The sequence below is a fragment of the Mixophyes fleayi genome, chromosome 1 (assembly GCF_038048845.1).
Source record: "Mixophyes fleayi isolate aMixFle1 chromosome 1, aMixFle1.hap1, whole genome shotgun sequence".
NCBI lineage: Eukaryota > Metazoa > Chordata > Amphibia > Anura > Limnodynastidae > Mixophyes > Mixophyes fleayi.
This window is the reverse complement of record NC_134402.1, coordinates 161,026,304-161,053,888: the sequence shown is the minus strand read 5'-3', so window position 1 is coordinate 161,053,888 and position 27,585 is coordinate 161,026,304. Positions and strand designations below refer to the sequence as shown.

The 27,585-nt window shown below is 35.7% G+C and overlaps 15 non-coding genes across 15 annotated transcripts; all 15 read right to left on the bottom strand.

Moving 5' to 3' along the window:
- Positions 1-884: 884 nt before the first annotated feature.
- On the bottom strand, positions 885-957 carry TRNAK-UUU (transfer RNA lysine (anticodon UUU)). The gene has a single exon. It is a non-coding gene; the product is annotated as a tRNA-Lys (tRNA).
- A 967-nt stretch (positions 958-1,924) lies between these two features.
- TRNAK-UUU (transfer RNA lysine (anticodon UUU)) lies at positions 1,925-1,997 on the bottom strand. Its single transcript has one exon. It is a non-coding gene; the product is annotated as a tRNA-Lys (tRNA).
- Positions 1,998-2,948: 951 nt separating this feature from the next.
- TRNAK-UUU (transfer RNA lysine (anticodon UUU)) lies at positions 2,949-3,021 on the bottom strand. Its single transcript has one exon. It is a non-coding gene; the product is annotated as a tRNA-Lys (tRNA).
- Positions 3,022-3,989: 968 nt separating this feature from the next.
- On the bottom strand, positions 3,990-4,062 carry TRNAK-UUU (transfer RNA lysine (anticodon UUU)). The gene has a single exon. It is a non-coding gene; the product is annotated as a tRNA-Lys (tRNA).
- Positions 4,063-5,030: 968 nt separating this feature from the next.
- TRNAK-UUU (transfer RNA lysine (anticodon UUU)) lies at positions 5,031-5,103 on the bottom strand. The gene has a single exon. It is a non-coding gene; the product is annotated as a tRNA-Lys (tRNA).
- A 2,009-nt stretch (positions 5,104-7,112) lies between these two features.
- TRNAK-UUU (transfer RNA lysine (anticodon UUU)) lies at positions 7,113-7,185 on the bottom strand. Its single transcript has one exon. It is a non-coding gene; the product is annotated as a tRNA-Lys (tRNA).
- A 967-nt stretch (positions 7,186-8,152) lies between these two features.
- TRNAK-UUU (transfer RNA lysine (anticodon UUU)) lies at positions 8,153-8,225 on the bottom strand. Its single transcript has one exon. It is a non-coding gene; the product is annotated as a tRNA-Lys (tRNA).
- A 967-nt stretch (positions 8,226-9,192) lies between these two features.
- Positions 9,193-9,265, bottom strand: TRNAK-UUU (transfer RNA lysine (anticodon UUU)). Its single transcript has one exon. It is a non-coding gene; the product is annotated as a tRNA-Lys (tRNA).
- Positions 9,266-10,233: 968 nt separating this feature from the next.
- TRNAK-UUU (transfer RNA lysine (anticodon UUU)) lies at positions 10,234-10,306 on the bottom strand. The gene has a single exon. It is a non-coding gene; the product is annotated as a tRNA-Lys (tRNA).
- A 967-nt stretch (positions 10,307-11,273) lies between these two features.
- TRNAK-UUU (transfer RNA lysine (anticodon UUU)) lies at positions 11,274-11,346 on the bottom strand. The gene has a single exon. It is a non-coding gene; the product is annotated as a tRNA-Lys (tRNA).
- Positions 11,347-13,337: 1,991 nt separating this feature from the next.
- TRNAK-UUU (transfer RNA lysine (anticodon UUU)) lies at positions 13,338-13,410 on the bottom strand. Its single transcript has one exon. It is a non-coding gene; the product is annotated as a tRNA-Lys (tRNA).
- Positions 13,411-14,377: 967 nt separating this feature from the next.
- Positions 14,378-14,450, bottom strand: TRNAK-UUU (transfer RNA lysine (anticodon UUU)). The gene has a single exon. It is a non-coding gene; the product is annotated as a tRNA-Lys (tRNA).
- Positions 14,451-15,420: 970 nt separating this feature from the next.
- Positions 15,421-15,493, bottom strand: TRNAK-UUU (transfer RNA lysine (anticodon UUU)). Its single transcript has one exon. It is a non-coding gene; the product is annotated as a tRNA-Lys (tRNA).
- A 2,666-nt stretch (positions 15,494-18,159) lies between these two features.
- On the bottom strand, positions 18,160-18,232 carry TRNAK-UUU (transfer RNA lysine (anticodon UUU)). Its single transcript has one exon. It is a non-coding gene; the product is annotated as a tRNA-Lys (tRNA).
- Positions 18,233-20,901: 2,669 nt separating this feature from the next.
- TRNAK-UUU (transfer RNA lysine (anticodon UUU)) lies at positions 20,902-20,974 on the bottom strand. Its single transcript has one exon. It is a non-coding gene; the product is annotated as a tRNA-Lys (tRNA).
- Positions 20,975-27,585: the final 6,611 nt, after the last annotated feature.

Here is a 27,585-nt window from a genome sequence, read left to right as displayed (position 1 = left end):
TGAGCCGAAAGGCTTGGTTGGAAGGTCTCAGGATGCAAAAACCTTTGATTGTCCCTTGGTTGAACATTTAGATCCCACCAAACTGTAAGTCTTAATGCCCTTCAACATTCATTTACAACTATACTGCTTGGGGGATTAATTTGTTTGCTGTCTAATTTAATTATTATGTTGCTAACAAATTGGGATGAAGTTGGGTTAGATAGGAAATGAGGTGAAATGTCTAACCTTAATATACTTAGAATTTAATCTACAAGTAATATTTGCCCCGTAGCATTTTATTTAGATGCTGCACCACTTTAAGTCCCACATAGCATCGCAAGTTTCTAGGAAATTATGTATTTGGATTGGACTGACCTGACTTGCACTTACAGATGTTCACTAATGTCCAGCTTTTATCAGTACATGACAGTGTAATGTAATCATACTGTGAATTTGTAAAATAGTAAGAGAAGTTGACCAACTAAGTCAATAAATCCACTTGCGATAAAAAAAAAAGTTTATTTCACCTTGGTTGATCATAGAGATCTTAGTACACTATAAGTATTCATACCCTCCAAGACTCAATTTCATCTGTACACTTAATTTACAGATGTACACTAATGTCATGCTTGTGTAATGGCATTATAATCCAGTCATACTGTGAATTTGTAAAATGTGAAGAGAAGTTCATCAGCTAAATCAATAAATTATCTTGCGTTATGCGTTGAGTTTCTTGTATTTTTGTTCAAATAATATGGCTATTTACTGCAGAATCACTTGTTTTCTCATCAACAATTTGAGAAATGATGATAATGACCTTTTTCACTTTTATCGCGGAAATCCTTCACAGCATACGTTTTGCATGGCACAGAGAACATAGATTGCCATCGTTTAAAAGGCATACACGCCTGAACAGGGACTTGAACCCTGGACCCTCAGATTAAAAGTCTGATGCTCTACCGACTGAGCTATCCAGGCTCTCTTTTTATCTTGTACTCATCTGGAAAATGGGCAGTTCTGTAACCAATGCCAATTTAATCGTGGCCAATGTTCTGTAAAGTGTGAGCCGAAAGGCTTGGTTGGAAGGTCTCAGGATGCAAAAAGCTTTGATTGTCCCTTGGTTAACATTTAGATCCCACCAAACTGTAAGTCTTATTGCCCTTCAAGATTCATTTTCAACTATACTGCTTGGGGGATTAATTTTTTTGCTGTCTAATTTAATTACTATGTTGCTAACAAATTGGGATGAAGTTGGGTTAGATAGGAAATGAGGTGAAATGTCTAACCTTAATATACTTAGAATTTAATCTACAAGTAATATTTGCCTCGTAGCATTTTGTTTAGATACTGCACCACTTTAAGTCCCACATAGCATCTCAAGTTTCTTGGAAATTATGTATTTGGATTGGACTGACCTGGCTTGCACTTACAGATGTTCACTAATGTCCAGCTTTTATCAGTACATGACAGTGTAATGTAATCATACTGTGAATTTGTGAAATAGTAAGAGAAGTTGACCAACTAAATCAATAAATCCACATGCGATAAAAAAAAAAGTTTATTTCACCTTGGTTGATCATAGAGATCTTAGTACACTATAAGTATTCATACCCTTCAAGACTCAATTTCATCTGTACACTTAATTTACAGATGTACACTAATGTCATGCTTGTGTAATGGCATTATAATCCAGTCATACTGTGAATTTGTAAAATGTGAAGAGAAGTTCATCAGCTAAATGAATAAATTATCTTGCGTTATGCGTGGAGTTTCTTGTATTTTTGTTCAAATAATATGGCTATTTACTGCAGAATCACTTGTTTCCTCATCAACAATTTGAGAAATGATGATAATGACCTTTTTCACTTTTATCGCGGAAATCCTTCACAGCATACGTTTTGCATGGCACAGAGAACATAGATTGCCATCGTTTAAAAGGCATACATGCCTGAACAGGGACTTGAACCCTGGACCCTCAGATTAAAAGTCTGATGCTCTACCGACTGAGCTATCCAGGCTCTCTTTTTATCTTGTACTCATCTGGAAAATGGGCAGTTCTGTAACCAATGCCAATTTAATCGTGGCCAATGTTCTGTAAAGTGTGAGCCGAAAGGCTTGGTTGGAAGGTCTCAGGATGCAAAAACCTTTGATTGTCCCTTGGTTGAACATTTAGATCCCACCAAACTGTAAGTCTTAATTTCAACTATACTGCTTGGGGGATTAATTTGTTTGCTGTCTAATTTAATTATTATGTTGCTAACAAATTGGGATGAAGTTGGGTTAGATAGGAAATGAGGTGAAATGTCTAACCTTAATATACTTAGAATTTAATCTACAAGTAATATTTGCCTCGTAGCATTTTATTTAGATGCTGCACCACTTTAAGTCCCACATAGCATCGCAAGTTTCTAGGAAATTATGTATTTGGATTGGACTGACCTGACTTGCACTTACAGATGTTCACTAATGTCCAGCTTTTATCAGTACATGACAGTGTAATGTAATCATACTGTGAATTTGTAAAATAGTAAGAGAAGTTGACCAACTAAATCAATAAATCCACATGCGATAAAAAAAAAAGTTTATTTCACCTTGGTTGATCATAGAGATCTTAGTACACTATAAGTATTCATACCCTCCAAGACTCAATTTCATCTTTACACTTAATTTACAGATGTACACTAATGTCATGCTTGTGTAATGGCATTATAATCCAGTCATACTGTGAATTTGTAAAATGTGAAGAGAAGTTCATCAGCTAAATCAATAAATTATCTTGCGTTATGCGTGGAGTTTCTTGTATTTTTGTTCAAATAATATGGCTATTTACTGCAGAATCACTTGTTTCCTCATCAACAATTTGAGAAATGATGATAATGACCTTTTTCACTTTTATCGCGGAAATCCTTCACAGCATACGTTTTGCATGGCACAGAGAACATAGATTGCCATCGTTTAAAAGGCATACACGCCTGAACAGGGACTTGAACCCTGGACCCTCAGATTAAAAGTCTGATGCTCTACCGACTGAGCTATCCAGGCTCTCTTTTTATCTTGTACTCATCTGGAAAATGGGCAGTTCTGTAACCAATGCCAATTTAATCGTGGCCAATGTTCTGTAAAGTGTGAGCCGAAAGGCTTGGTTGGAAGGTCTCAGGATGCAAAAACCTTTGATTGTCCCTTGGTTAAACATTTAGATCCCACCAAACTGTAAGTCTTAATGCCCTTCAAGATTCATTTTCAACTATACTGCTTGGGGGATTAATTTGTTTGCTATCTAATTTAATTACTATGTTGCTAACAAATTGGGATGAAGTTGGGTTAGATAGGAAATGAGGTGAAATGTCTAACCTTAATATACTTAGAATTTAATCTACAAGTAATATTTGCCTCGTAGCATTTTATTTAGATGCTGCACCACTTTAAGTCCCACATAGCATCGCAAGTTTCTAGGAAATTATGTATTTGGATTGGACTGACCTGACTTGCACTTACAGATGTTCACTAATGTCCAGCTTTTATCAGTACATGACAGTGTAATGTAATCATACTGTGAATTTGTAAAATAGTAAGAGAAGTTGACCAACTAAATCAATAAATCCACATGCGATAACAAAAAAAATTTATTTCACCTTGGTTGATCATAGAGATCTTAGTACACTATAAGTATTCATACCCTCCAAGACTCAATTTCATCTTTACACTTAATTTACAGATGTACACTAATGTCATGCTTGTGTAATGGCATTATAATCCAGTCATACTGTGAATTTGTAAAATGTGAAGAGAAGTTCATCAGCTAAATCAATAAATTATCTTGCGTTATGCGTGGAGTTTCTTGTATTTTTGTTCAAATAATATGGCTATTTACTGCAGAATCACTTGTTTTCTCATCAACAATTTGAGAAATGATGATAATGACCTTTTTCACTTTTATCGCGGAAATCCTTCACAGCATACGTTTTGCATGGCACAGAGAACATAGATTGCCATCGTTTAAAAGGCATACACGCCTGAACAGGGACTTGAACCCTGGACCCTCAGATTAAAAGTCTGATGCTCTACCGACTGAGCTATCCAGGCTCTCTTTTTATCTTGTACTCATCTGGAAAATGGGCAGTTCTGTAACCAATGCCAATTTAATCGTGGCCAATGTTCTGTAAAGTGTGAGCCGAAAGGCTTGGTTGGAAGGTCTCAGGATGCAAAAACCTTTGATTGTCCCTTGGTTAAACATTTAGATCCCACCAAACTGTAAGTCTTAATGCCCTTCAAGATTCATTTTCAACTATACTGCTTGGGGGATTAATTTGTTTGCTGTCTAATTTAATTACTATGTTGCTAACAAATTGGGATGAAGTTGGGTTAGATAGGAAATGAGGTGAAATGTCTAACCTTAATATACTTAGAATTTAATCTACAAGTAATATTTGCCTCGTAGCATTTTATTTAGATGCTGCACCACTTTAAGTCCCACATAGCATCTCAAGTTTCTAGGAAATTATGTATTTGGATTGGACTGACCTGACTTGCACTTACAGATGTTCACTAATGTCCAGCTTTTATCAGTACATGACAGTGTAATGTAATCATACTGTGAATTTGTAAAATAGTAAGAGAAGTTGACCAACTAAATCAATAAATCCACATGCGATAAAAAAAAAAGTTTATTTCACCTTGGTTGATCATAGAGATCTTAGTACACTATAAGTATTCATACCCTTCAAGACTCAATTTCATCTTTACACTTAATTTACAGATGTACACTAATGTCATGCTTGTGTAATGGCATTATAATCCAGTCATACTGTGAATTTGTAAAATGTGAAGAGAAGTTCATCAGCTAAATCAATAAATTATCTTGCGTTATGCGTGGAGTTTCTTGTATTTTTGTTCAAATAATATGGCTATTTACTGCAGAATCACTTGTTTCCTCATCAACAATTTGAGAAATGATGATAATGACCTTTTTCACTTTTATCGCGGAAATCCTTCACAGCATACGTTTTGCATGGCACAGAGAACATAGATTGCCATCGTTTAAAAGGCATACACGCCTGAACAGGGACTTGAACCCTGGACCCTCAGATTAAAAGTCTGATGCTCTACCGACTGAGCTATCCAGGCTCTCTTTTTATCTTGTACTCATCTGGAAAATGGGCAGTTCTGTAACCAATGCCAATTTAATCGTGGCCAATGTTCTGTAAAGTGTGAGCCGAAAGGCTTGGTTGGAAGGTCTCAGGATGCAAAAACCTTTGATTGTCCCTTGGTTAAACATTTAGATCCCACCAAACTGTAAGTCTTAATGCCCTTCAAGATTCATTTTCAACTATACTGCTTGGGGGATTAATTTGTTTGCTATCTAATTTAATTACTATGTTGCTAACAAATTGGGATGAAGTTGGGTTAGATAGGAAATGAGGTGAAATGTCTAACCTTAATATACTTAGAATTTAATCTACAAGTAATATTTGCCTCGTAGCATTTTATTTAGATGCTGCACCACTTTAAGTCCCACATAGCATCGCAAGTTTCTAGGAAATTATGTATTTGGATTGGACTGACCTGACTTGCACTTACAGATGTTCACTAATGTCCAGCTTTTATCAGTACATGACAGTGTAATGTAATCATACTGTGAATTTGTAAAATAGTAAGAGAAGTTGACCAACTAAGTCAATAAATCCACTTGCGATAAAAAAAAAAGTTTATTTCACCTTGGTTGATCATAGAGATCTTAGTACACTATAAGTATTCATACCCTCCAAGACTCAATTTCATCTGTACACTTAATTTACAGATGTACACTAATGTCATGCTTGTGTAATGGCATTATAATCCAGTCATACTGTGAATTTGTAAAATGTGAAGAGAAGTTCATCAGCTAAATGAATAAATTATCTTGCGTTATGCGTGGAGTTTCTTGTATTTTTGTTCAAATAATATGGCTATTTACTGCAGAATCACTTGTTTCCTCATCAACAATTTGAGAAATGATGATAATGACCTTTTTCACTTTTATCGCGGAAATCCTTCACAGCATACGTTTTGCATGGCACAGAGAACATAGATTGCCATCGTTTAAAAGGCATACACGCCTGAACAGGGACTTGAATTCTGGACCCTCAGATTAAAAGTCTGATGCTCTACCGACTGAGCTATCCAGGCTCTCTTTTTATCTTGTACTCATCTGGAAAATGGGCAGTTCTGTAACCAATGCCAATTTAATCGTGGCCAATGTTCTGTAAAGTGTGAGCCGAAAGGCTTGGTTGGAAGGTCTCAGGATGCAAAAACCTTTGATTGTCCCTTGGTTGAACATTTAGATCCCACCAAACTGTAAGTCTTAATGCCCTTCAAGATTCATTTTCAACTATACTGCTTGGGGGATTAATTTGTTTGCTGTCTAATTTAATTATTATGTTGCTAACAAATTGGGATGAAGTTGGGTTAGATAGGAAATGAGGTGAAATGTCTAACCTTAATATACTTAGAATTTAATCTACAAGTAATATTTGCCTCGTAGCATTTTATTTAGATGCTGCACCACTTTAAGTCCCACATAGCATCGCAAGTTTCTAGGAAATTATGTATTTGGATTGGACTGACCTGACTTGCACTTACAGATGTTCACTAATGTCCAGCTTTTATCAGTACATGACAGTGTAATGTAATCATACTGTGAATTTGTAAAATAGTAAGAGAAGTTGACCAACTAAGTCAATAAATCCACTTGCGATAAAAAAAAAAGTTTATTTCACCTTGGTTGATAATAGAGATCTTAGTACACTATAAGTATTCATACCCTCCAAGACTCAATTTCATCTGTACACTTAATTTACAGATGTACACTAATGTCATGCTTGTGTAATGGCATTATAATCCAGTCATACTGTGAATTTGTAAAATGTGAAGAGAAGTTCATCAGCTAAATCAATAAATTATCTTGCGTTATGCGTGGAGTTTCTTGTATTTTTGTTCAAATAATATGGCTATTTACTGCAGAATCACTTGTTTTCTCATCAACAATTTGAGAAATGATGATAATGACCTTTTTCACTTTTATCGCGGAAATCCTTCACAGCATACGTTTTGCATGGCACAGAGAACATAGATTGCCATCGTTTAAAAGGCATACACGCCTGAACAGGGACTTGAACCCTGGACCCTCAGATTAAAAGTCTGATGCTCTACCGACTGAGCTATCCAGGCTCTCTTTTTATCTTGTACTCATCTGGAAAATGGGCAGTTCTGTAACCAATGCCAATTTAATCGTGGCCAATGTTCTGTAAAGTGTGAGCCGAAAGGCTTGGTTGGAAGGTCTCAGGATGCAAAAAGCTTTGATTGTCCCTTGGTTAACATTTAGATCCCACCAAACTGTAAGTCTTATTGCCCTTCAAGATTCATTTTCAACTATACTGCTTGGGGGATTAATTTTTTTGCTGTCTAATTTAATTACTATGTTGCTAACAAATTGGGATGAAGTTGGGTTAGATAGGAAATGAGGTGAAATGTCTAACCTTAATATACTTAGAATTTAATCTACAAGTAATATTTGCCTCGTAGCATTTTGTTTAGATACTGCACCACTTTAAGTCCCACATAGCATCTCAAGTTTCTTGGAAATTATGTATTTGGATTGGACTGACCTGGCTTGCACTTACAGATGTTCACTAATGTCCAGCTTTTATCAGTACATGACAGTGTAATGTAATCATACTGTGAATTTGTGAAATAGTAAGAGAAGTTGACCAACTAAATCAATAAATCCACATGCGATAAAAAAAAAAGTTTATTTCACCTTGGTTGATCATAGAGATCTTAGTACACTATAAGTATTCATACCCTTCAAGACTCAATTTCATCTGTACACTTAATTTACAGATGTACACTAATGTCATGCTTGTGTAATGGCATTATAATCCAGTCATACTGTGAATTTGTAAAATGTGAAGAGAAGTTCATCAGCTAAATGAATAAATTATCTTGCGTTATGCGTGGAGTTTCTTGTATTTTTGTTCAAATAATATGGCTATTTACTGCAGAATCACTTGTTTCCTCATCAACAATTTGAGAAATGATGATAATGACCTTTTTCACTTTTATCGCGGAAATCCTTCACAGCATACGTTTTGCATGGCACAGAGAACATAGATTGCCATCGTTTAAAAGGCATACACGCCTGAACAGGGACTTGAACCCTGGACCCTCAGATTAAAAGTCTGATGCTCTACCGACTGAGCTATCCAGGCTCTCTTTTTATCTTGTACTCATCTGGAAAATGGGCAGTTCTGTAACCAATGCCAATTTAATCGTGGCCAATGTTCTGTAAAGTGTGAGCCGAAAGGCTTGGTTGGAAGGTCTCAGGATGCAAAAAGCTTTGATTGTCCCTTGGTTAACATTTAGATCCCACCAAACTGTAAGTCTTATTGCCCTTCAAGATTCATTTTCAACTATACTGCTTGGGGGATTAATTTTTTTGCTGTCTAATTTAATTACTATGTTGCTAACAAATTGGGATGAAGTTGGGTTAGATAGGAAATGAGGTGAAATGTCTAACCTTAATATACTTAGAATTTAATCTACAAGTAATATTTGCCTCGTAGCATTTTGTTTAGATACTGCACCACTTTAAGTCCCACATAGCATCTCAAGTTTCTTGGAAATTATGTATTTGGATTGGACTGACCTGGCTTGCACTTACAGATGTTCACTAATGTCCAGCTTTTATCAGTACATGACAGTGTAATGTAATCATACTGTGAATTTGTGAAATAGTAAGAGAAGTTGACCAACTAAATCAATAAATCCACATGCGATAAAAAAAAAAGTTTATTTCACCTTGGTTGATCATAGAGATCTTAGTACACTATAAGTATTCATACCCTTCAAGACTCAATTTCATCTGTACACTTAATTTACAGATGTACACTAATGTCATGCTTGTGTAATGGCATTATAATCCAGTCATACTGTGAATTTGTAAAATGTGAAGAGAAGTTCATCAGCTAAATGAATAAATTATCTTGCGTTATGCGTGGAGTTTCTTGTATTTTTGTTCAAATAATATGGCTATTTACTGCAGAATCACTTGTTTCCTCATCAACAATTTGAGAAATGATGATAATGACCTTTTTCACTTTTATCGCGGAAATCCTTCACAGCATACGTTTTGCATGGCACAGAGAACATAGATTGCCATCGTTTAAAAGGCATACACGCCTGAACAGGGACTTGAACCCTGGACCCTCAGATTAAAAGTCTGATGCTCTACCGACTGAGCTATCCAGGCTCTCTTTTTATCTTGTACTCATCTGGAAAATGGGCAGTTCTGTAACCAATGCCAATTTAATCGTGGCCAATGTTCTGTAAAGTGTGAGCCGAAAGGCTTGGTTGGAAGGTCTCAGGATGCAAAAACCTTTGATTGTCCCTTGGTTGAACATTTAGATCCCACCAAACTGTAAGTCTTAATGCCCTTCAAGATTCATTTTCAACTATACTGCTTGGGGGATTAATTTGTTTGCTGTCTAATTTAATTATTATGTTGCTAACAAATTGGGATGAAGTTGGGTTAGATAGGAAATGAGGTGAAATGTCTAACCTTAATATACTTAGAATTTAATCTACAAGTAATATTTGCCTCGTAGCATTTTATTTAGATGCTGCACCACTTTAAGTCCCACATAGCATCGCAAGTTTCTAGGAAATTATGTATTTGGATTGGACTGACCTGACTTGCACTTACAGATGTTCACTAATGTCCAGCTTTTATCAGTACATGACAGTGTAATGTAATCATACTGTGAATTTGTAAAATAGTAAGAGAAGTTGACCAACTAAGTCAATAAATCCACTTGCGATAAAAAAAAAAGTTTATTTCACCTTGGTTGATCATAGAGATCTTAGTACACTATAAGTATTCATACCCTCCAAGACTCAATTTTATCTGTACACTTAATTTACAGATGTACACTAATGTCATGCTTGTGTAATGGCATTATAATCCAGTCATACTGTGAATTTGTAAAATGTGAAGAGAAGTTCATCAGCTAAATCAATAAATTATCTTGCGTTATGCGTGGAGTTTCTTGTATTTTTGTTCAAATAATATGGCTATTTACTGCAGAATCACTTGTTTTCTCATCAACAATTTGAGAAATGATGATAATGACCTTTTTCACTTTTATCGCGGAAATCCTTCACAGCATACGTTTTGCATGGCACAGAGAACATAGATTGCCATCGTTTAAAAGGCATACACGCCTGAACAGGGACTTGAACCCTGGACCCTCAGATTAAAAGTCTGATGCTCTACCGACTGAGCTATCCAGGCTCTCTTTTTATCTTGTACTCATCTGGAAAATGGGCAGTTCTGTAACCAATGCCAATTTAATCGTGGCCAATGTTCTGTAAAGTGTGAGCCGAAAGGCTTGGTTGGAAGGTCTCAGGATGCAAAAAGCTTTGATTGTCCCTTGGTTAACATTTAGATCCCACCAAACTGTAAGTCTTATTGCCCTTCAAGATTCATTTTCAACTATACTGCTTGGGGGATTAATTTGTTTGCTGTCTAATTTAATTACTATGTTGCTAACAAATTGGGATGAAGTTGGGTTAGATAGGAAATGAGGTGAAATGTCTAACCTTAATATACTTAGAATTTAATCTACAAGTAATATTTGCCTCGTAGCATTTTGTTTAGATACTGCACCACTTTAAGTCCCACATAGCATCTCAAGTTTCTTGGAAATTATGTATTTGGATTGGACTGACCTGGCTTGCACTTACAGATGTTCACTAATGTCCAGCTTTTATCAGTACATGACAGTGTAATGTAATCATACTGTGAATTTGTGAAATAGTAAGAGAAGTTGACCAACTAAATCAATAAATCCACATGCGATAAAAAAAAAAGTTTATTTCACCTTGGTTGATCATAGAGATCTTAGTACACTATAAGTATTCATACCCTTCAAGACTCAATTTCATCTGTACACTTAATTTACAGATGTACACTAATGTCATGCTTGTGTAATGGCATTATAATCCAGTCATACTGTGAATTTGTAAAATGTGAAGAGAAGTTCATCAGCTAAATGAATAAATTATCTTGCGTTATGCGTGGAGTTTCTTGTATTTTTGTTCAAATAATATGGCTATTTACTGCAGAATCACTTGTTTCCTCATCAACAATTTGAGAAATGATGATAATGACCTTTTTCACTTTTATCGCGGAAATCCTTCACAGCATACGTTTTGCATGGCACAGAGAACATAGATTGCCATCGTTTAAAAGGCATACACGCCTGAACAGGGACTTGAACCCTGGACCCTCAGATTAAAAGTCTGATGCTCTACCGACTGAGCTATCCAGGCTCTCTTTTTATCTTGTACTCATCTGGAAAATGGGCAGTTCTGTAACCAATGCCAATTTAATCGTGGCCAATGTTCTGTAAAGTGTGAGCCGAAAGGCTTGGTTGGAAGGTCTCAGGATGCAAAAACCTTTGATTGTCCCTTGGTTGAACATTTAGATCCCACCAAACTGTAAGTCTTAATTTCAACTATACTGCTTGGGGGATTAATTTGTTTGCTGTCTAATTTAATTATTATGTTGCTAACAAATTGGGATGAAGTTGGGTTAGATAGGAAATGAGGTGAAATGTCTAACCTTAATATACTTAGAATTTAATCTACAAGTAATATTTGCCTCGTAGCATTTTATTTAGATGCTGCACCACTTTAAGTCCCACATAGCATCTCAAGTTTCTAGGAAATTATGTATTTGGATTGGACTGACCTGACTTGCACTTACAGATGTTCACTAATGTCCAGCTTTTATCAGTACATGACAGTGTAATGTAATCATACTGTGAATTTGTAAAATAGTAAGAGAAGTTGACCAACTAAATCAATAAATCCACTTGCGATAAAAAAAAAAGTTTATTTCACCTTGGTTGATCATAGAGATCTTAGTACACTATAAGTATTCATACCCTCCAAGACTCAATTTCATCTGTACACTTAATTTACAGATGTACACTAATGTCATGCTTGTGTAATGGCATTATAATCCAGTCATACTGTGAATTTGTAAAATGTGAAGAGAAGTTCATCAGCTAAATCAATAAATTATCTTGCGTTATGCGTGGAGTTTCTTGTATTTTTGTTCAAATAATATGGCTATTTACTTCAGAATCACTTGTTTCCTCATCAACAATTTGAGAAATGATGATAATGACCTTTTTCACTTTTATCGCGGAAATCCTTCACAGCATACGTTTTGCATGGCACAGAGAACATAGATTGCCATCGTTTAAAAGGCATACACGCCTGAACAGGGACTTGAATTCTGGACCCTCAGATTAAAAGTCTGATGCTCTACCGACTGAGCTATCCAGGCTCTCTTTTTATCTTGTACTCATCTGGAAAATGGGCAGTTATGTAACCAATGCCAATTTAATCGTTGCCAATGTTCTGTAAAGTGTGAGCCGAAAGGCTTGGTTGGAAGGTCTCAGGATGCAAAAAGCTTTGATTGTCCCTTGGTTAAACATTTAGATCCCACCAAACTGTAAGTCTTAATGCCCTTCAAGATTCATTTTCAACTATACTGCTTGGGGGATTAATTTGTTTGCTGTCTAATTTAATTACTATGTTGCTAACAAATTGGGATGAAGTTGGGTTAGATAGGAAATGAGGTGAAATGTCTAACCTTAATATACTTAGAATTTAATCTACAAGTAATATTTGCCTCGTAGCATTTTATTTAGATGCTGCACCACTTTAAGTCCCACATAGCATCTCAAGTTTCTAGGAAATTATGTATTTGGATTGGACTGACCTGACTTGCACTTACAGATGTTCACTAATGTCCAGCTTTTATCAGTACATGACAGTGTAATGTAATCATACTGTGAATTTGTAAAATAGTAAGAGAAGTTGACCAACTAAATCAATAAATCCACATGCGATAAAAAAAAAGTTTATTTCACCTTGGTTGATCATAGAGATCTTAGTACACTATAAGTATTCATACCCTTCAAGACTCAATTTCATCTTTACACTTAATTTACAGATGTACACTAATGTCATGCTTGTGTAATGGCATTATAATCCAGTCATACTGTGAATTTGTAAAATGTGAAGAGAAGTTCATCAGCTAAATCAATAAATTATCTTGCGTTATGCGTGGAGTTTCTTGTATTTTTATTCAAATAATATGGCTATTTACTGCAGAATCACTTGTTTCCTCATCAACAATTTGAGAAATGATGATAATGACCTTTTTCACTTTTATCGCGGAAATCCTTCACAGCATACGTTTTGCATGGCACAGAGAACATAGATTGCCATCGTTTAAAAGGCATACACGCCTGAACAGGGACTTGAACCCTGGACCCTCAGATTAAAAGTCTGATGCTCTACCGACTGAGCTATCCAGGCTCTCTTTTTATCTTGTACTCATCTGGAAAATGGGCAGTTCTGTAACCAATGCCAATTTAATCGTGGCCAATGTTCTGTAAAGTGTGAGCCGAAAGGCTTGGTTGGAAGGTCTCAGGATGCAAAAACCTTTGATTGTCCCTTGGTTAAACATTTAGATCCCACCAAACTGTAAGTCTTAATGCCCTTCAAGATTCATTTTCAACTATACTGCTTGGGGGATTAATTTGTTTGCTGTCTAATTTAATTACTATGTTGCTAACAAATTGGGATGAAGTTGGGTTAGATAGGAAATGAGGTGAAATGTCTAACCTTAATATACTTAGAATTTAATCTACAAGTAATATTTGCCTCGTAGCATTTTATTTAGATGCTGCACCACTTTAAGTCCCACATAGCATCTCAAGTTTCTAGGAAATTATGTATTTGGATTGGACTGACCTGACTTGCACTTACAGATGTTCACTAATGTCCAGCTTTTATCAGTACATGACAGTGTAATGTAATCATACTGTGAATTTGTAAAATAGTAAGAGAAGTTGACCAACTAAATCAATAAATCCACATGCGATAAAAAAAAAGTTTATTTCACCTTGGTTGATCATAGAGATCTTAGTACACTATAAGTATTCATACCCTCCAAGACTCAATTTCATCTGTACACTTAATTTACAGATGTACACTAATGTCATGCTTGTGTAATGGCATTATAATCCAGTCATACTGTGAATTTGTAAAATGTGAAGAGAAGTTCATCAGCTAAATCAATAAATTATCTTGCGTTATGCGTGGAGTTTCTTGTATTTTTGTTCAAATAATATGGCTATTTACTTCAGAATCACTTGTTTCCTCATCAACAATTTGAGAAATGATGATAATGACCTTTTTCACTTTTATCGCGGAAATCCTTCACAGCATACGTTTTGCATGGCACAGAGAACATAGATTGCCATCGTTTAAAAGGCATACACGCCTGAACAGGGACTTGAACCCTGGACCCTCAGATTAAAAGTCTGATGCTCTACCGACTGAGCTATTCAGGCTCTCTCCTTTCATCTTGTACTCATCTGGAAAATGGGCAGTTCTGTAACCAATGCCAATTTAATCGTGGCCAATGTTCTGTAAAGTGTGAGCCGAAAGGCTTGGTTGGAAGGTCTCAGGATGCAAAAACCTTTGATTGTCCCTTGGTTGAACATTTAGATCCCACCAAACTGTAAGTCTTAATGCCCTTCAAGATTCATTTTCAACTATACTGCTTGGGGGATTAATTTGTTTGCTGTCTAATTTAATTACTATGTTGCTAACAAATTGGGATGAAGCTGGGTTAGATAGGAAATGAGGTGAAATGTCTAACCTTAATATACTTAGAATTTAATCTACAAGTAATATTTGCCTCGTAGCATTTTATTTAGATGCTGCACCACTTTAAGTCCCACGTAGAATCTCAAGTTTCTAGGAAATTATGTATTTGGATTGGACTGACCTGACTTGCACTTACAGATGTTCACTAATGTCCAGCTTTTATCAGTACATGACAGTGTAATGTAATCATACTGTGAATTTGTAAAATAGTAAGAGAAGTTGACCAACTAAATCAATAAATCCACATGCGATAAAAAAAAAAGTTTATTTCACCTTGGTTGATCATAGAGATCTTAGTACACTATAAGTATTCATACCCTTCAAGACTCAATTTCATCTTTACACTTAATTTACAGATGTACACTAATGTCATGCTTGTGTAATGGCATTATAATCCAGTCATACTGTGAATTTGTAAAATGTGAAGAGAAGTTCATCAGCTAAATCAATAAATTATCTTGCGTTATGCGTGGAGTTTCTTGTATTTTTGTTCAAATAATATGGCTATTTACTGCAGAATCACTTGTTTCCTCATCAACAATTTGAGAAATGATGATAATGACCTTTTTCACTTTTATCGCGGAAATCCTTCACAGCATACGTTTTGCATGGCACAGAGAACATAGATTGCCATCGTTTAAAAGGCATACATGCCTGAACAGGGACTTGAACCCTGGACCCTCAGATTAAAAGTCTGATGCTCTACCGACTGAGCTATCCAGGCTCTCTTTTTATCTTGTACTCATCTGGAAAATGGGCAGTTCTGTAACCAATGCCAATTTAATCGTGGCCAATGTTCTGTAAAGTGTGAGCCGAAAGGCTTGGTTGGAAGGTCTCAGGATGCAAAAACCTTTGATTGTCCCTTGGTTGAACATTTAGATCCCACCAAACTGTAAGTCTTAATGCCCTTCAAGATTTATTTTCAACTATACTGCTTGGGGGATTAATTTGTTTGCTGTCTAATTTAATTACTATGTTGCTAACAAATTGGGATGAAGTTGGGTTAGATAGGAAATGAGGTGAAATGTCTAACCTTAATATACTTAGAATTTAATCTACAAGTAATATTTGCCTCGTAGCATTTTATTTAGATGCTGCACCACTTTAAGTCCCACGTAGAATCTCAAGTTTCTAGGAAATTATGTATTTGGATTGGACTGACCTGACTTGCACTTACAGATGTTCACTAATGTCCAGCTTTTATCAGTACATGACAGTGTAATGTAATCATACTGTGAATTTGTAAAATAGTAAGAGAAGTTGACCAACTAAATCAATAAATCCACATGCGATAAAAAAAAAAGTTTATTTCACCTTGGTTGATCATAGAGATCTTAGTACACTATAAGTATTCATACCCTTCAAGACTCAATTTCATCTTTACACTTAATTTACAGATGTACACTAATGTCATGCTTGTGTAATGGCATTATAATCCAGTCATACTGTGAATTTGTAAAGTGTGAGCCGAAAGGCTTGGTTGGAAGGTCTCAGGATGCAAAAAGCTTTGATTGTCCCTTGGTTGAACATTTAGATCCCACCAAACTGCAAGTCATAATGCCCTTCAAGATTCATTTTCAACTATACTGCTTGGGGGATTAATTTTTTTGCTGTCTAATTTAATTACTATGTTGCTAACAAATTGGGATGAAGTTGGGTTAGATAGGAAATGAGGTGAAATGTCTAACCTTAATATACTTAGAATTTAATCTACAAGTAATATTTGCCTCGTAGCATTTTATTTAGATGCTGCACCACTTTAAATCTCGCATAGCATCTCAAGTTTCTAGGAAATTATGTATTTGGATTGGACTGACCTGACTTGCACTTACAGATGTTCACTAATGTCCAGCTTTTATCAGTACATGACAGTGTAATGTAATCATACTGTGAAATTGTGTAATGGTAAGAGAAGTTGACCAACTAAGTCAATAAATCCACTTGCGATAAAAAAAAAAGTTTATTTCACCTTGGTTGATCATAGAGATCTTAGTACACTATAAGTATTCATACCCTCCAAGACTCAATTTCATCTGTACACTTAATTTACAGATGTACACTAATGTCATGCTTGTGTAATGGCATTATAATCCAGTCATACTGTGAATTTGTAAAATGTGAAGAGAAGTTCATCAGCTAAATCAATAAATTATCTTGCGTTATGCGTGGAGTTTCTTGTATTTTTGTTCAAATAATATGGCTATTTACTGCAGAATCACTTGTTTCCTCATCAACAATTTGAGAAATGATGATAATGACCTTTTTCACTTTTATCGCGGAAATCCTTCACAGCATACGTTTTGCATGGCACAGAGAACATAGATTGCCATTGTTTAAAAGGCATACACACCTGAACAGGGACTTGAACCCTGGACCCTCAGATTAAAAGTCTGATGCTCTACCGACTGAGCTATCCAGGCTCTCTCCTTTCATCTTGTACTCATCTGGAAAATGGGCAGTTCTGTAACCAATGCCAAATTAATCGTGGCCAATGTTCTGTAAAGTGTGAGCCGAAAGGCTTGTTTGGAAGGTCTCAGGATGCAAAAAGCTTTGATTGTCCCTTGGTTGAACATTTAGATCCCACCAAACTGCAAGTCATAATGCCCTTCAAGATTCATTTTCAACTATACTGCTTGGGGGATTAATTTTTTTGCTGTCTAATTTAATTACTATGTTGCTAACAAATTGGGATGAAGTTGGGTTAGATAGGAAATGAGGTGAAATGTCTAACCTTAATATACTTAGAATTTAATCTACAAGTAATATTTGCCTCGTAGCATTTTATTTAGATGCTGCACCACTTTAAATCTCGCATAGCATCTCAAGTTTCTAGGAAATTATGTATTTGGATTGGACTGACCTGACTTGCACTTACAGATGTTCACTAATGTCCAGCTTTTATCAGTACATGACAGTGTAATGTAATCATACTGTGAAATTGTGTAATGGTAAGAGAAGTTGACCAACTAAGTCAATAAATCCACTTGCGATAAAAAAAAAAGTTTATTTCACCTTGGTTGATCATAGAGATCTTAGTACACTATAAGTATTCATACCCTCCAAGACTCAATTTCATCTGTACACTTAATTTACAGATGTACACTAATGTCATGCTTGTGTAATGGCATTATAATCCAGTCATACTGTGAATTTGTAAAATGTGAAGAGAAGTTCATCAGCTAAATCAATAAATTATCTTGCGTTATGCGTGGAGTTTCTTGTATTTTTGTTCAAATAATATGGCTATTTACTTCAGAATCACTTGTTTCCTCATCAACAATTTGAGAAATGATGATAATGACCTTTTTCACTTTTATCGTGGAAATCCTTCACAGCATAAGTTTTGCATGGCACAGAGAACATAGATTGCCATCGTTTAAAAGGCATACACGCCTGAACAGGGACTTGAACCCTGGACCCTCAGATTAAAAGTCTGATGCTCTACCGACTGAGCTATTCAGGCTCTCTCCTTTCATCTTGTACTCATCTGGAAAATGGGCAGTTCTGTAACCAATGCCAATTTAATCGTGGCCAATGTTCTGTAAAGTGTGAGCCGAAAGGCTTGGTTGGAAGGTCTCAGGATGCAAAAACCTTTGATTGTCCCTTGGTTGAACATTTAGATCCCACCAAACTGTAAGTCTTAATGCCCCTTCAAGATTCATTTTCAACTATACTGCTTGGGGGATTAATTTGTTTGCTGTCTAATTTAATTACTATGTTGCTAACAAATTGGGATGAAGTTGGGTTAGATAGGAAATGAGGTGAAATGTCTAACCTTAATATACTTAGAATTTAATCTACAAGTAATTTTTGCCTCGTAGCATTTTGTTTAGATACTGCACCACTTTAAGTCCCACATAGCATCTCAAGTTTCTTGGAAATTATGTATTTGGATTGGACTGACCTGGCTTGCACTTACAGATGTTCACTAATGTCCAGCTTTTATCAGTACATGACAGTGTAATGTAATCATACTGTGAATTTATAAAATAGTAAGAGAAGTTGACCAACTAAGTCAATAAATCCACTTGCGATAAAAAAAAAAGTTTATTTCACCTTGGTTGATCATAGAGATCTTAGTACAGTATAAGTATTCATACCCTTCAAGACTCAATTTCATCTTTACACTTAATTTACAGATGTACACTAATGTCATGCTTGTGTAATGGCATTATAATCCAGTCATACTGTGAATTTGTAAAATGTGAAGAGAAGTTCATCAGCTAAATCAATAAATTATCTTGCGTTATGCGTGGAGTTTCTTGTATTTTTGTTCAAATAATATGGCTATTTACTGCAGAATCACTTGTTTCCTCATCAACAATTTGAGAAATGATGATAATGACCTTTTTCACTTTTATCGCGGAAATCCTTCACAGCATACGTTTTGCATGGCACAGAGAACATAGATTGCCATCGTTTAAAAGGCATACACACCTGAACAGGGACTTGAACCCTGGACCCTCAGATTAAAAGTCTGACGCTCTACCGACTGAGCTATTCAGGCTCTCTCCTTTCATTTTGTACTCATCTGGAAAATGGGCAGTTCTGTAACCAATGCCAATTTAATCGTGGCCAATGTTCTGTAAAGTGTGAGCCGAAAGGCTTGGTTGGAAGGTCTCAGGATGCAAAAACCTTTGATTGTCCCTTGGTTGAACATTTAGATCCCACCAAACTGTAAGTCTTAATGCCCTTCAAGATTCATTTTCAACTATACTGCTTGGGGGATTAATTTGTTTGCTGTCTAATTTAATTATTATGTTGCTAACAAATTGGGATGAAGTTGGGTTAGATAGGAAATGAGGTGAAATGTCTAACCTTAATATACTTAGAAATTAATCTACAAGTAATTTTTGCCTCGTAGCATTTTGTTTAGATACTGCACCACTTTAAGTCCCACATAGCATCTCAAGTTTCTTGGAAATTATGTATTTGGATTGGACTGACCTGGCTTGCACTTACAGATGTTCACTAATGTCCAGCTTTTATCAGTACATGACAGTGTAATGTAATCATACTGTGCATTTGTGAAATAGTAAGAGAAGTTGACCAACTAAATCAATAAATCCACATGCGATAAAAAAAAAAGTTTATTTCACCTTGGTTGATCATAGAGATCTTAGTACACTATAAGTATTCATACCCTTCAAGACTCAATTTCATCTTTACACTTAATTTACAGATGTACACTAATGTCATGCTTGTGTAATGGCATTATAATCCAGTCATACTGTGAATTTGTAAAGTGTGAGCCGAAAGGCTTGGTTGGAAGGTCTCAGGATGCAAAAAGCTTTGATTGTCCCTTGGTTGAACATTTAGATCCCACCAAACTGCAAGTCATAATGCCCTTCAAGATTCATTTTCAACTATACTGCTTGGGGGATTAATTTTTTTGCTGTCTAATTTAATTACTATGTTGCTAACAAATTGGGATGAAGTTGGGTTAGATAGGAAATGAGGTGAAATGTCTAACCTTAATATACTTAGAATTTAATCTACAAGTAATATTTGCCTCGTAGCATTTTATTTAGATGCTGCACCACTTTAAATCTCGCATAGCATCTCAAGTTTCTAGGAAATTATGTATTTGGATTGGACTGACCTGACTTGCACTTACAGATGTTCACTAATGTCCAGCTTTTATCAGTACATGACAGTGTAATGTAATCATACTGTGAAATTGTGTAATGGTAAGAGAAGTTGACCAACTAAGTCAATAAATCCACTTGCGATAAAAAAAAAAGTTTATTTCACCTTGGTTGATCATAGAGATCTTAGTACACTATAAGTATTCATACCCTCCAAGACTCAATTTCATCTGTACACTTAATTTACAGATGTACACTAATGTCATGCTTGTGTAATGGCATTATAATCCAGTCATACTGTGAATTTGTAAAATGTGAAGAGAAGTTCATCAGCTAAATCAATAAATTATCTTGCGTTATGCGTGGAGTTTCTTGTATTTTTGTTCAAATAATATGGCTATTTACTTCAGAATCACTTGTTTCCTCATCAACAATTTGAGAAATGATGATAATGACCTTTTTCACTTTTATCGTGGAAATCCTTCACAGCATACGTTTTGCATGGCACAGAGAACATAGATTGCCATCGTTTAAAAGGCATACACGCCTGAACAGGGACTTGAACCCTGGACCCTCAGATTAAAAGTCTGATGCTCTACCGACTGAGCTATCCAGGCTCTCTCCTTTCATCTTGTACTCATCTGGAAAATGGGCAGTTCTGTAACCAATGCCAATTTAATCGTGGCCAATGTTCTGTAAAGTGTGAGCCGAAAGGCTTGGTTGGAAGGTCTCAGGATGCAAAAACCTTTGATTGTCCCTTGGTTGAACATTTAGATCCCACCAAACTGTAAGTCTTAATGCCCTTCAAGATTCATTTTCAACTATACTGCTTGGGGGATTATTTTTTTTCTGTCTAATTTAATTATTATGTTGAAAACAAATTGGGATGAAGTTGGGTTAGATAGGAAATGAGGTGAAATGTCTAACCTTAATATACTTAGAATTTAATCTACAAGTAATTTTTGCCTCGTAGCATTTTGTTTAGATACTGCACCACTTTAAGTCCCACATAGCATCTCAAGTTTCTTGGAAATTATGTATTTGGATTGGACTGACCTGGCTTGCACTTACAGATGTTCACTAATGTCCAGCTTTTATCAGTACATGACAGTGTAATGTAATCATACTGTGAATTTATAAAATAGTAAGAGAAGTTGACCAACTAAATCAATAAATCCACATGCGATAAAAAAAAAAGTTTATTTCACCTTGGTTGATCATAGAGATCTTAGTACAGTATAAGTATTCATACCCTTCAAGACTCAATTTCATCTTTACACTTAATTTACAGATGTACACTAATGTCATGCTTGTGTAATGGCATTATAATCCAGTCATAACGTGAATTTGTAAAGTGTGAGCCGAAAGGCTTGGTTGGAAGGTCTCAGGATGCAAAAAGCTTTGATTGTCCCTTGGTTGAACATTTAGATCCCACCAAACTGTAAGTCTTAATGCCCTTCAAGATTCATTTTCAACTATACTGCTTGGGGGATTAATTTGTTTGCTGTCTAATTTAATTATTATGTTGCTAACAAATTGGGATGAAGTTGGGTTAGATAGGAAATGAGGTGAAATGTCTAACCTTAATATACTTAGAAATTAATCTACAAGTAATTTTTGCCTCGTAGCATTTTGTTTAGATACTGCACCACTTTAAGTCCCACATAGCATCTCAAGTTTCTTGGAAATTATGTATTTGGATTGGACTGACCTGGCTTGCACTTACAGATGTTCACTAATGTCCAGCTTTTATCAGTACATGACAGTGTAATGTAATCATACTGTGAATTTGTGAAATAGTAAGAGAAGTTGACCAACTAAATCAATAAATCCACATGCGATAAAAAAAAAGTTTATTTCACCTTGGTTGATCATAGAGATCTTAGTACACTATAAGTATTTATACCCTTCAAGACTCAATTTCATCTTTACACTTAATTTACAGATGTACACTAATGTCATGCTTGTGTAATGGCATTATAATCCAGTCTTACTGTGAATTTGTAAAATGTGAAGAGAAGTTCATCAGCTAAATCAATAAATTATCTTGCATTATGCGTGGAGTTTCTTGTATTTTTGTTCAAATAATATGGCTATTTACTGCAGAATCACTTGTTTCCTCATCAACAATTTGAGAAATGATGATAATGACCTTTTTCACTTTTATCGCGGAAATCCTTCACAGCATACGTTTTGCATGGCACAGAGAACATAGATTGCCATCGTTTAAAAGGCATACACACCTGAACAGGGACTTGAACCCTGGACCCTCAGATTAAAAGTCTGATGCTCTACCGACTGAGCTATCCAGGCTCTCTCCTTTCATCTTGTACTCATCTGGAAAATGGGCAGTTCTGTAACCAATGCCAATTTAATCGTGGCCAATGTTCTGTAAAGTGTGAGCCGAAAGGCTTGTTTGGAAGGTCTCAGGATGCAAAAAGCTTTGATTGTCCCTTGGTTGAACATTTAGATCCCACCAAACTGCAAGTCATAATGCCCTTCAAGATTCATTTTCAACTATACTGCTTGGGGGATTATTTTTTTTGCTGTCTAATTTAATTACTATGTTGCTAACAAATTGGGATGAAGTTGGGTTAGATAGGAAATGAGGTGAAATGTCTAACCTTAATATACTTAGAATTTAATCTACAAGTAATATTTGCCTCGTAGCATTTTATTTAGATGCTGCACCACTTTAAATCTCGCATAGCATCTCAAGTTTCTAGGAAATTATGTATTTGGATTGGACTGACCTGACTTGCACTTACAGATGTTCACTAATGTCCATCTTTTATCAGTACATGACAGTGTAATGTAATCATACTGTGAAATTGTGTAATGGTAAGAGAAGTTGACCAACTAAGTCAATAAATCCACTTGCGATAAAAAAAAAAGTTTATTTCACCTTGGTTGATCATAGAGATCTTAGTACACTATAAGTATTCATACCCTCCAAGACTCAATTTCATCTGTACACTTAATTTACAGATGTACACTAATGTCATGCTTGTGTAATGGCATTATAATCCAGTCATACTGTGAATTTGTAAAATGTGAAGAGAAGTTCATCAGCTAAATCAATAAATTATCTTGCGTTATGCGTGGAGTTTCTTGTATTTTTGTTCAAATAATATGGCTATTTACTGCAGAATCACTTGTTTCCTCATCAACAATTTGAGAAATGATGATAATGACCTTTTTCACTTTTATCGCGGAATCCTTCACAGCATACGTTTTGCATGGCACAGAGAACATAGATTGCCATCGTTTAAAAGGCATACACACCTGAACAGGGACTTGAACCCTGGACCCTCAGATTAAAAGTCTGATGCTCTACCGACTGAGCTATTCAGGCTCTCTCCTTTCATTTTGTACTCATCTGGAAAATGGGCAGTTCTGTAACCAATGCCAATTTAATCGTGGCCAATGTTCTGTAAAGTGTGAGCCGAAAGGCTTGGTTGGAAGGTCTCAGGATGCAAAAACCTTTGATTGTCCCTTGGTTGAACATTTAGATCCCACCAAACTGTAAGTCTTAATGCCCTTCAAGATTCATTTTCAACTATACTGCTTGGGGGATTAATTTGTTTGCTGTCTAATTTAATTATTATGTTGCTAACAAATTGGGATGAAGTTGGGTTAGATAGGAAATGAGGTGAAATGTCTAACCTTAATATACTTAGAAATTAATCTACAAGTAATTTTTGCCTCGTAGCATTTTGTTTAGATACTGCACCACTTTAAGTCCCACATAGCATCTCAAGTTTCTTGGAAATTATGTATTTGGATTGGACTGACCTGGCTTGCACTTACAGATGTTCACTAATGTCCAGCTTTTATCAGTACATGACAGTGTAATGTAATCATACTGTGCATTTGTGAAATAGTAAGAGAAGTTGACCAACTAAATCAATAAATCCACATGCGATAAAAAAAAAAGTTTATTTCACCTTGGTTGATCATAGAGATCTTAGTACACTATAAGTATTCATACCCTTCAAGACTCAATTTCATCTTTACACTTAATTTACAGATGTACACTAATGTCATGCTTGTGTAATGGCATTATAATCCAGTCATACTGTGAATTTGTAAAGTGTGAGCCGAAAGGCTTGGTTGGAAGGTCTCAGGATGCAAAAAGCTTTGATTGTCCCTTGGTTGAACATTTAGATCCACCAAACTGCAAGTCATAATGCCCTTCAAGATTCATTTTCAACTATACTGCTTGGGGATTAATTTTTTGCTGTCTAATTTAATTACTATGTTGCTAACAAATTGGGATGAAGTTGGGTTAGATAGGAAATGAGGTGAAATGTCTAACCTTAATATACTTAGAATTTAATCTACAAGTAATATTTGCCTCGTAGCATTTTATTTAGATGCTGCACCACTTTAAATCTCGCATAGCATCTCAAGTTTCTAGGAAATTATGTATTTGGATTGGACTGACCTGACTTGCACTTACAGATGTTCACTAATGTCCAGCTTTTATCAGTACATGACAGTGTAATGTAATCATACTGTGAAATTGTGTAATGGTAAGAGAAGTTGACCAACTAAGTCAATAAATCCACTTGCGATAAAAAAAAAAGTTTATTTCACCTTGGTTGATCATAGAGATCTTAGTACACTATAAGTATTCATACCCTCCAAGACTCAATTTCATCTGTACACTTAATTTACAGATGTACACTAATGTCATGCTTGTGTAATGGCATTATAATCCAGTCATACTGTGAATTTGTAAAATGTGAAGAGAAGTTCATCAGCTAAATCAATAAATTATCTTGCGTTATGCGTGGAGTTTCTTGTATTTTTGTTCAAATAATATGGCTATTTACTGCAGAATCACTTGTTTCCTCATCAACAATTTGAGAAATGATGATAATGACCTTTTTCACTTTTATCGCGGAAATCCTTCACAGCATACGTTTTGCATGGCACAGAGAACATAGATTGCCATCGTTTAAAAGGCATACACACCTGAACAGGGACTTGAACCCTGGACCCTCAGATTAAAAGTCTGATGCTCTACCGACTGAGCTATTCAGGCTCTCTCCTTTCATCTTGTACTCATCTGGAAAATGGGCAGTTCTGTAACCAATGCCAATTTAATCGTGGCCAATGTTCTGTAAAGTGTGAGCCGAAAGGCTTGGTTGGAAGGTCTCAGGATGCAAAAACCTTTGATTGTCCCTTGGTTGAACATTTAGATCCCACCAAACTGTAAGTCTTAATGCCCTTCAAGATTCATTTTCAACTATACTGCTTGGGGGATTAATTTGTTTGCTGTCTAATTTAATTATTATGTTGCTAACAAATTGGGATGAAGTTGGGTTAGATAGGAAATGAGGTGAAATGTCTAACCTTAATATACTTAGAATTTAATCTACAAGTAATATTTGCCTCGTAGCATTTTATTTAGATGCTGCACCACTTTAAGTCCCACATAGCATCTCAAGTTTCTTGGAAATTATGTATTTGGATTGGACTGACCTGGCTTGCACTTACAGATGTTCACTAATGTCCAGCTTTTATCAGTACATGACAGTGTAATGTAATCATACTGTGAATTTGTGAAATAGTAAGAGAAGTTGACCAACTAAATCAATAAATCCACATGCGATAAAAAAAAAAGTTTATTTCACCTTGGTTGAGCATAGAGATCTTAGTACACTATAAGTATTTATACCCTTCAAGACTCAATTTCATCTTTACACTTAATTTACAGATGTACACTAATGTCATGCTTGTGTAATGGCATTATAATCCAGTCTTACTGTGAATTTGTAAAATGTGAAGAGAAGTTCATCAGCTAAATCAATAAATTATCTTGCGTTATGCGTGGAGTTTCTTGTATTTTTGTTCAAATAATATGGCTATTTACTGCAGAATCACTTGTTTCCTCATCAACAATTTGAGAAATGATGATAATGACCTTTTTCACTTTTATCGCGGAAATCCTTCACAGCATACGTTTTGCATGGCACAGAGAACATAGATTGCCATCGTTTAAAAGGCATACACGCCTGAACAGGGACTTGAACCCTGGACCCTCAGATTAAAAGTCTGATGCTCTACCGACTGAGCTATTCAGGCTCTCTCCTTTCATCTTGTACTCATCTGGAAAATGGGCAGTTCTGTAACCAATGCCAATTTAATCGTGGCCAATGTTCTGTAAAGTGTGAGCCGAAAGGCTTGGTTGGAAGGTCTCAGGATGCAAAAACCTTTGATTGTCCCTTGGTTGAACATTTAGATCCCACCAAACTGTAAGTCTTAATGCCCTTCAAGATTCATTTTCAACTATACTGCTTGGGGGATTAATTTGTTTGCTGTCTAATTTAATTATTATGTTGCTAACAAATTGGGATGAAGTTGGGTTAGATAGGAAATGAGGTGAAATGTCTAACCTTAATATACTTAGAATTTAATCTACAAGTAATATTTGCCTCGTAGCATTTTATTTAGATGCTGCACCACTTTAAGTCCCACATAGCATCTCAAGTTTCTTGGAAATTATGTATTTGGATTGGACTGACCTGGCTTGCACTTACAGATGTTCACTAATGTCCAGCTTTTATCAGTACATGACAGTGTAATGTAATCATACTGTGAATTTGTGAAATAGTAAGAGAAGTTGACCAACTAAATCAATAAATCCACATGCGATAAAAAAAAAAGTTTATTTCACCTTGGTTGATCATAGAGATCTTAGTACACTATAAGTATTTATACCCTTCAAGACTCAATTTCATCTTTACACTTAATTTACAGATGTACACTAATGTCATGCTTGTGTAATGGCATTATAATCCAGTCTTACTGTGAATTTGTAAAATGTGAAGAGAAGTTCATCAGCTAAATCAATAAATTATCTTGCGTTATGCGTGGAGTTTCTTGTATTTTTGTTCAAATAATATGGCTATTTACTGCAGAATCACTTGTTTCCTCATCAACAATTTGAGAAATGATGATAATGACCTTTTTCACTTTTATCGCGGAAATCCTTCACAGCATACGTTTTGCATGGCACAGAGAACATAGATTGCCATCGTTTAAAAGGCATACACGCCTGAACAGGGACTTGACCCTGGACCCTCAGATTAAAAGTCTGATGCTCTACCGACTGAGCTATCCAGGCTCTCTCCTTTCATCTTGTACTCATCTGGAAAATGGGCAGTTCTGTAACCAATGCCAATTTAATCGTGGCCAATGTTCTGTAAAGTGTGAGCCG